We start from the raw sequence: 10,390 nt of genomic DNA, 5'->3' as shown, positions 1-10,390 counted from the left end.
GGCACGGGGGTGCGCAGGGAGGAGCACGGGGGAGGAGCACGGGGGAGGAGTCTCGGGGAGGAGCACGGAGAAGGCGCACCGGGGAGGAGCACCCAGGAGGAGCACGGGGAGGAGCACCTGGGAGGAGCATGGAGAAGGCGCACCGGGGAGGAGCACGGGGGAAGAGCACAGGGAGGAGCATGGGGGAGGCGCAGTAAGGAGGAGCTCCAGGGAGGAGCACCCAGGAGGAGCACGAGGAAGGCGCACCGGGGAGGAGCACGAGGAGGAGCTCGGGGGAGGAGCATGGGGGAGGCGCACCGCGGGGGCCGGACATGCGGGCGGTGGAGCCTCAGGCCGCAGGTCCGCCCGGGCTCCTGAGCGTGCACCCGGAGGACCCTGCTGGGGGAGGCGACGTGGTTGGGGGCGCGCCCCGGGTGCAGCCCTTGGTCTAGGCGAACTCCGGGGCGGCGTCTGACTCAGGACGTGAGGCAGCGGAGCCTCCTGGCGGCCGAGCTCGGGTTTTCCGTGTCCGCCCCTGGATTGTGTGAACAGAAGCAAGGCTCAGGCCCGCGCGGGCGTCGTGCGAACGACCGTGGCGGACGCTGAGGAGCAAGGGGCGGCGGGGAGCACGGCACCCCTTCACTCCCTTCAGCGACACTCGGCTCCTCTGGCCCGAGGGCAGGGGTCCCCCGTCCCCGGGGCTCAGCGGCCAGTGCGTGGAGGAGGAAGCGATGGCGCCGCGCCCCGGGCTCCGGGGGGCTGTCCACCCTCAGGCCAGGCTGCCCCCCCATCCTGGGGCTCCGGGTGGGTGTCCACCTGCAAGCCAGGCTGCCCCCCCATCCTGGTGGAGCCGGGGCCGCTGGCAGAGGGGGGAGATGGCCGGAGGGACCCTGGGCTTTTGGGGGACCCGAGCCCGCACCTGGGAGCCACCCCCCACCCTCCTGTTGACTTTTAAAAGCGGGAAAAGCAAGTGACAGGGAAGAGGCAGGGGCCTGGGGGTGGCTCCTCCCCGGGAGGCCGTGGGTGCCCAGCAGGTGCAGAGATGGGGGGGGCAGCGGCCCAGGGCACAGGGGGCTCCTCCCTGGGGGCTCCTGCATGCCCTGCAGGTGCAGAAGGTGGGGGGGGGGGAAACCCGGGGCACAGGGGGGCTTGGGACACGGGAAGCTGGTGGCCCCAGACCCCCCTCCTCCTGGGGACCCCATCCTGCTGGTCCCCTGGGGCTTCTGTTGCCCGGCTGTTGGCCTCTCCTGGGCCCCCTGCCCCCCCTGCACGGCCGGCCTGGCACCTGCCAGTGGGGACCGGGACAGGCCCATCTGCCCCCCACCCTGATCCCGTGGCCACCTGGCCTGGCCCGGCCACCGCATCCTCTCTGACGCTCATGGGAGCATCGCTTCTGTGAAAGTCAGTGGAAAGCCGCACCGGTAGCTGTGGGGTGAGTGGGGGCAGCCATGACGAACACCCACCATGTGGAGGGACCTGGAGGGTATGACACTGAGTGAAGTCAGTTGGAGAAGGACCATCATCGTATGGTCTCACTCATAAGGAGAATATAAGAAATAGTGAAAGGGATTATAGGGGGAAGGAGGAAACCTGAGTGGAAGACATCAGTGAGGTAGACAGAGCATGAGAGACTCCTCACTCTGGGAAACGCACACGGGGTAGTGGAAGGAGAGGTGGGTGGGGGGACAGGGTGACTGGGTGACGGGCCCTGTGGGGGCACTGGGCGGGATGAGCCCTGGGTGATATGCTCTATGCTGGCAAATTTGGCTCTGATAAAAAAATACAAAAAAAATATGACGAAATGGAAAAGAAAAGGTAACTGCCTATGGTAGAACCTGAATTTGAACCCAGGCCTGAGTCAAAGTCTCAGTTGTCCGCACACGATAGCCTGTTGAACCCGGCTGTGGTTCCAGGCGGCAGTCTTCCCATCCGACCTCTAACCCATCAACGCTGATGGCTGGGACCCACGGCCAGAATTACCTTCACTGAAATCTCTCCTAAAAATGCTCCCCTGTGCCCAACTGAAGAAAGCTCCAGAGGAATCTTCTGATGCCTCTCTCAGACCTTAAGTCTGTTTTTTACTTATTATTGACAGATCTCGAGCAAGGTTCCTAAATAGTCACCTTGGTTATTTTCCTGATATTTTGTTAAGTGAACATGGGGACGTTATCCTTCCAGTTTTCCTGATGGAGAAGAACACAAGAGCCATAGAAGCTCACTGCCTTACCTCCGTAACCATAAAAGTCATAGTGGAGATTCTAGTAGAATTTGTTTCTTTCAAGCGGTTGCCTCTGTGGCTCTCTTAGCAATTCTTTTGTCTTTTCCAAAGCTTCTTTTCGTAGAATTTTAACAACAAGTTTCTCTTTCATGGACGTTCCACATTCAGGGCTTATTTCATTCCAAAGACTTTCACTCCGTCTCTTCCCAGCTGCTTCACGGCCTAGAGTTGAGGAGAACAATACTCTGCTTAAACCAAGTGTTTTCGTACAACCAATGCATGTGTGACTGATTTTTAAAGAGTTCTGATACTAGAATAAACAATTCACTCATGTTACAACTCAGATTTTCAGGGAAAAGGCCTTCTTTATTTCCGAAGACCTATCCTGCTTACTCTCCATCCCACTAGGTGACAGGGGGACCGAAGAGTTTCGGGAGGTAAACACGTGTGCTCCGATAGGCATCTTGACCCAGAGATATCCTCTGGATTTTTTAAATTATTATTATTCATTCATTCATGAGAGACACAGAGAGAGAGGCAGAGACCCAGGCAGAGGGAGAAGCAGGCTCCATGCAGGGAGCCTGACGCAGGACTCGATCCCAGGATCCCGGGGTCACACCCTGGGCTGGAGGCGGTGCCAAACTGCTGGGCCCCCCCGGGCCGCCCTATCCTCTGGATTTAAATCCTGTGTCTTCTGCACCGGAAGGGAGCATCCTGGGCAGCAGGGAGTTTGAGGAAACTTGGTTAATAAGGCCATCAATATGGACCCGGTAAGATGTCGGCCAAAAATAAAGGTCTTGGTTTTGGAATAGTTGAACTGAAACCGTTTTCGTTTTTTTTTTTTCTTTCTTTCTTTTTTTTTATGGCTGTGATTAGAGAGTAGAACTAATAGTCTTCTTTAAAAAAAAGGAAAGATTTTATTTACTTATTTGAGAGAGAGAGAGAGAGAGAGAGAGTGGGGGGTTGGGGGGTGGAGGGGAAGGAGGAGGACAAGCTGGCTCTGCACGAGCCCCACATGGGGCTTGATCTCAAGACCTTGGGATCACGATCTGAGATGAAATCAAGGGTTGGATGCTTGATGGCCTGAGCCCCTCAGGTTCCTGCTTTTGAATAATAAACTCATATCAATCTGATTATAGGTTTTTTCTTTTTGGCGGCTCAGTGAAAAAAAAAATGACCTGTTTGTCCAAGAGTAAATCCAGACCCATTTCTATTACACTGTGTCGGCAAATAATTTTCTCACATAACAAGGACACCTGCACTGCGCCGTGCTGCTTCTGCGTAAGCATCTGTCACGGGGCGGGGGTTCTCTGGGTTGGACTCTTACATTTTATCTCATAACCCAACTTATATTGTTTTATACTGAGTCTAACAGATCTCTAAAGGACATGACGAAAGTAAAAAAAAAAAAAAAGGAATGAGGAATGATCACAGCTGCTATTGTCCACTTGCTCTTGGTTTCAATTAGATCGTCCAGATGTATTTATTTACTTATTTTTTTTTTAGATCGTCCAGATTTAGACGGGATGGGATTGTAGGCCTCGGAAGCCCAGATGTGGTGTTTCGAAAAAATAAACCTCGCAGGACGTTAGGTGGACCGTCCACTGGATTGCTGGGTGTGCCGCGGGGAGAGCGCCAGAAATGCCTCCTATGGACTGTGCGGGCCACGTTTTGGGTTCGGCCATATGGGGCTACCCGTGTGGGGCTGACAAGGCAATAGAAGGGGTATGGCCATTTCTCCGCGTCCAGCCTTCCTTCAAGTACTGTCACTGCTACTGAACTTAGGGGAGGCTTCTTGTCAAGAGCAGCTACAATTCAGATCCTCCTGCACACCTGGCACCGCTGCCGGGCTCCTCGGGGTGGGTCACTGCCCCCCCCCCGCCCCCCGGGCCTCAGGTGACAATGGGGAGGCGGGACATGTGGCCTATTTCGGAGTTACCCCTGCCTGGAAAAGACCAGCCTGAGAACACGACCCTTATAAAAACAGAAAATGGTTTAGGGGCTCAGAAAATCATGGAGAACGGATCAGATGGTTTCCCCTCACATACCTGCCGTCACTCTTCGCCATGCATGTATATTTTGAGGAGGAAAAGGAAGCTTAATTTAATTATGAATCAAGAGAACTGAAGTAAAGCCCCGGTTGTGTCCCTAAATAATGGGGAAACTTTAAAAGTCTGCAAGTCTCCTAGAAGCTATCTGCTTCTCTAGAAGTCGAAGCCAACTGCAGTTACGTTTTAGTGTCCTTCACGTGCCACTACTTTAGTATTTCATTAGGTTTCACCGGAGACTGTAAGTGATTGACTGGGAGCGAAATTGATTTTCTAACTATTGGTCCTTTTAGGATTAAAGCGAAGGGAGGTGCCCGGCTGCTCCGTCCGTAGAGCATGTGCTGCTCGACCTCGGGACGGTGAGTTCCAGCCCTCGGTGGGACGGGAGAGCTGAAGAGAAAGAAGAGATTAAACGGAATAAAAAAATCAGCATGTCTTCCAAAGAGAAAACTTGTTAACGGTTTTCATAGATTTCCTTTCACTCTTTTATATATTTTGCAGCAAATATCCATACACAGTAAATATCCATACACATACATACAGGGAGCAGCTCGTACACGCATCGGTTCTATTGCAGGACCTGGATCTCAGGTCACATTCGATAGTGTCAACTTTTTCGATAATTATTGACTACGATTTTACAGAATTTAACCGAAAGCAACCAGGGCTTCTTCCAGAGCCTGTGCCATCAAGGCAGATGGGAGAAGCTGGGCGGGAAGAGAGCCCGGCGATAGGGACCGGCGTCTGCAGGCGGTTCCTGAACAACCCTGTCGTCAACCCACCCGAAGCCTCGGGTGTTCGCAAAGCAGCTGAATTGAAGAAACGGAGCCGAACAGGCCCAGCGGCCTGGGATTGAAACCTGCAAACCAGGCCCACGAGGAGAGGAGTACCTCCGGCCCGGCCCTGGGAGCTCACGAATCCGCCTTTAAGGGGCGATCCGGGACCGCGTGGCCGCCGCCTCTCAGCCCTGGTCTCCGCCCTAAGCTGAGTTGGACATTAAAAGAAAGGGTCTAAAAAAATAAAAAAATAAAAAAAATATAAAATAATAAAACAAAATAAAATAAAAGATTTAATAAAGTCTTATGTGCTGGGAGGCCCGGGTCCATAGATGGCTCCAGACGCTGCCCAGGCGTCTCAGGGCTCGACGACCGAGGCCCGAAGGGCCAAGGCCTGCCCTCCACAGTGGGTTTTTGCACCTGCACCTTGCCCGTCCTCCGGCACCGCCTCCTCCACCCAGAAGGGCCCGGGGCCCGGGCCTCGCAGGCCAGCGGGGCCTCGAAGGAGCGGGCCCCCTCCCGGCCACATGTGTCGGGACTGCGAGCTCTAGCAGCCCTGCTTCCCACATCCGAACCGGGCACGGCCCGACTGGCGAGACAGAGACTGCAGACACGGAGTCCAAAAGGTTCAGCCCGCGACCAAAAGTGATGGGGAGTGGTTTACAAAGACGTGAGACCATGACAGCTCAGCATGACAGACACCTCCGGAAGTTGCCTGAACCCCTCGGAGGCCTCAGCCTTCCGGGCCTCAGGTGCACAGGTGCCCGGGCCAGGCCAGGCCGCGAGGGCTCCTCGGGCGGGCACAGCACCCGTACAAACCCATACAACTGGTGCCACGTGGGGTGGAGGCCCGGCCGCGCTCCCCCGGCTCCCCGGCACAGGGGGAAGCCGGGAGGGAGCTCAGCCCCGTCTCTGGCTCCCTTGGGCCCCCAGGCTCCACCGGGGCCTCCCCTCCCCCGGGCCCTAAGGATCCCCGCATGTCCTCACCCTGTCCCAGCAGGTCTCCACCCCAGGCCGCAGGGGAGCCAGGCCTCATCCAGGACCTGCTCCTGCAGGCCCACCGCCCACCCGGCCGCAGGCTCCCAGGGGCGGCCTCAGGGCCAGAGTCGCAGGCCCTGCCCCCGGCCTCGCACCTGACCCCGGTGTTGCTCACTGCTGGGGGAGCGCTGCTTCTGCAGAAATGCACATTTTATATAGTTCAGACCTCAGTCACGTATTTCAGATAATTTCCCCTAAGCTACTATTTCCTTTTTTAAAGTTTTTATGGAAGCACAATATTCCCTCCCTTTAGGTTGATGTTTGATCCTTTGCAAATGGATTAAAATGTTAAATTATATATGTCATTTTTTTCTTTTTCACAGCTTCACAGTGCTGTCTTGGTGAATCAAGAAGATCAACAGCAAGAAGATAAACCTCTTCAGTGATAATACAAGACCAGTGGCTCATCTCAGGAGTTTCCAATTTTATCAACAATGTTAAAAATAATGTGATTATAGTTTGTGATAAAACTCGTCTAAAATATATAAATAAGCATACAGAATTATAAAAATGAATTCTTACTAGTTTCCTGTTAAATAGGTGAAACACAGTTTGAAAATTGAAACACAGTTTCAATTTGTGGAAAAAATAGTACATCACCAAATTTTTTATTATTTATTTATTTGTTTGGGGTTTTTTTTGTTTTTTTTAATAATTAATTTATTTTTTTATTGGTGTTCAATTTACGTCACCAAATTTTTTAAATGAAACTGCTTGTTTGAAGGGTCTGCACACATTCTAAAATGTAGATTAAATTGAATCTCTGCTAAAAACTGCTGATATTTAGAGTCTTATGTATTAAGTCTTGTATATGATTATCACTATCCTTCTGATAGTGTTGACTTTCTAAGTTCCAGAGATATGGAGAAATAATCTCGAGGTGGGTTTTTAGATTTCTTATTATTCTAGTCCCATTAATTAGATTCCCCCCGCAATGGATATAGCTTTCTCTTCTCTCAATCATGCATACTTATTTAAAAAATACAATTAAAAAATGAAAAAACCAGGACACCCGGGTGGTTCAGTGGTTGAGCATCTGCCTTTCGCTTAAGGCGTGATTCCAGTGTCCCGGGATCGAGTCCCGCATCGGGCTCCCTGCATGGAGCCTGCTTCTCCCTCTGCCTGTGTCTCTGCCTCTCTCTGTGTCTCTCTTGAGAAAACAAAATCTTAAAAAATAAATAAATAAAAATAAAAAGTAAAAAAACCAAGCTAAACAAAAATCCTGTAGAACCCATTCTTCCCCTCAGAACTCAGTCATAAATAGCTGTAGGGGATTATATCCTCCATAATCTTTTTACTCTGACTGGTCAGTTTGCCTCTTCCGTAAGGAATGGTGTTAATGCCTTCTCATGCAGCCCTGCGAACCTTCCTCGTACACAAGCATTCTGATATATGGCATACCAGGGGGTGTGCGTGGGTGGGTACAGAATATAGGTGGTCCTTTGTTTTATAACAACAAGATCTAATTATATACACTTCTCTAAATTAACATTTTCATGCCAAATAGTATCATGAAAATCTCTTCAACTCAACGAGCATAGGAAAAAAAATATAGTAATTTTGAATACAGTTGCGTGAGGCCTTGGGCAACTTAAAAAAACCGTGATTTAGTTTTCTTCCCTGTAAAATTTCCCCATGCACATCCCTGTCTGGATAGCCAAAGTTCTTTCCGCTTTCCATTTTTGCTGATCTAATGGCTCTGCAGTGAGATATCATTGTTATTTTATTTGCATTTCCCTAACTCCTAGCAAGGTTGAGCAGGAGTCCATGTTTATTGGTCTCCTGGATTTGCTCTATCTAAATCTCATTTGCCCATTTTTTTCTTTTTGGCTTTTCAGGTTTTTATCTATTTGTAAGCGCATTTTATATAGTTTAGATCTCTATCGTGTATTTCAATTTCCCCCAAGGTATTATTTCCTTCTTTGAAGTTTTTATGGAAGCACAATATTCACTTCCTTTAGGGTGATGTTTGTTCCTTTGCAAATGGATTAGAATTTTAAATTATGTATGTCTTTTTTTTTTTTTCATAGCTTCTCAGTGCTGTCTTGGTTAATCAACAGCTTGAGGGATATTTCTGTGCATATGAAACCTATTATTTCTTCCTTCTTTTCTTTAATCAATCTGGAACTTACTTTGAAATACTCTTTTCCAGATGAATTGGGTCTTTGGTCAGCACCATTTAAAGAGTAATCCACGGGATCCCTGGGTGGCGCAGTGGTTTGGCGCCTGCCTTTGGCCCAGGGCGCGATCCTGGAGACCTGGGATTGAATCCCACATCGGGCTCCCGGTGCATGGAGCCTGCTTCTCCCTCTGCCTGTGTCTCTGCCTCTCTGTGTGACTATCATAAAAAAAAATAATAATAATCCACCTTTCCTCTTTTAACTGAAATACCATTTTTGTTATATGTCAAATATCCACATGTACCAGGATCTATTTCTGAGCTCTCTCTATTCTTTCCTCTGACTTGTCTCTTTTTTAAGCCAAAACCAAAACCAATATAAGGAGGTTGGGATATGCTTTAATCTTGTAAGACAAGTCATTCCTCACTAGTGTTATTTACACTTATTATCTCATACAACCCTTAAGATTATTATATCCAATTCCTCCCAGATACTAGTCAAATTTAGGTTAGAAATGGATTATATTAGCTTAGTTTTGGGGTAATTCATGTCGTTTTAGTATTATATCTATCTAAAAACATTGATATTTTTGTGTAACATTTTATTGATTTTTTTAGATGGTCCTTTGGTTTTTTTTTTCTCTCTTATAACTTGTTCCTAGTAGCGAAAAAATAATTTATTTTTATTTATACAACTTAGGTCAATTTTGACATCAGTATTCCAATAAATGTCCTAAATCTTGCTCATTGTCCAAGCTGTCCTCATTCTCATCAGACACCCTCACTTCCCACTTCATGAAGAAAATTGAGGTTATCAGCTTTCCAGACTCCTGTTGTGCATAATCACTTGTGTTCATAATCATTATTCACAGTTCTTCCTCCATTCTTAGAGGATGAAATTTGTTTTCTTCTGTTCAAATCCAGGCTCTATTGGCTCCAACTCCTTTAGCTTCCTTGAGGACCTGGCTCCGTTACTTATGCCACCTTCTCTCCTGCATCTTCCATCTCTGCTTCTGGTTTCTTTTCCTCGGTCTCTTCTCTGTTAAATTCCTCTTTTCTGTTGTGAAGAGGCTCCTCTAATGATCCTGGCCGGATTCCACTGTCATTCAGCCATTTCCAATGATCAGAAATACATAATTCTGATTGACAGTTCTTCTCCTATCCTCCCTTAACTTTGGCTAAAACTATGGCTCTGTCAGCTTTGAGTGAGAAGGACAGACAAGGTGTCTGGCTCCCAGATACCCTCCTCATCCTTTTTCTATCTTTCTATCTTTTCTGTATTAGGGGCCAAATGCACTGGGGAGGGGAGAGAGAAAAATGTCTTTTTCTTTGGGGAGAATTGCAGTCCTTCTGTGGCTACCACCAGGGGGCCATCAATGTACTGTGGGGACCGCATATTCATTCAAAAGCTGGCCTTCTCTTCTAGTGCTTGAAAGGCTTCTGAGGAAAGCCCTGGACGTGGGTCTCAGGTGGAAGGTCTGCCCATAGGTGTGTATCTCTTCTCCACTCCCCATCAGCTCCCTCATAGGCGGTCCACCTCATTGCCTGGAGGGGTCCTAGTCCTTGCCCAGATGGCCACAGTATACTACAACTTCTCTCTGGGAGTGGAGTTTATTTCTCCAACTCTTGAATCTAGAGTCAATGGTGTAACTTGCTTTGGCCACAGGAACATAAGAAAATGTGACACTGGGGGTTTGTGAGGTTGATACAAGTTATACTGCTGTTGCACAGCAAAACTCAGCCCTAGGCTGTAAGCAAGAGATACTCCTAAAGCAATGCAATTCAGTAAAGATAAAAATGAAAGGATGAGCAAATATGAACACAAAGAAAGCATGGGCCATGGTTTTAATATCAGTGAATATAGAATTCAAAGCAAAAAGCGATTTAAAAGACTTCAATGCTAAAGGTAAAAATTCACAAGGAAGATCAGAAATGAATATCTATACACCAAATAACTTAGCAATAGCTCTCATGAAGTAAAAACTATACAATATACAAAGAGAAACAGAAACACACTAAAAATAAGACACTTCCACATACTTTCCAATCCAACACAGGTCAAGTGGTCAAAAAAAAAAAGATATAGGAAGATGGAAATAACCACAGAAACAAAGAAGATTAATAAGTTACTTTGCACAACACTATAAAAACAAATAAACCTGGATGAAATGGATAATTTTCCAGAAAAAGAACCAAAACTTGCCCCAGCAGA

The sequence above is a fragment of the Vulpes lagopus genome, chromosome 22 (assembly GCF_018345385.1).
Source record: "Vulpes lagopus strain Blue_001 chromosome 22, ASM1834538v1, whole genome shotgun sequence".
NCBI lineage: Eukaryota > Metazoa > Chordata > Mammalia > Carnivora > Canidae > Vulpes > Vulpes lagopus.
This window is presented reverse-complemented; position numbering follows the sequence as displayed.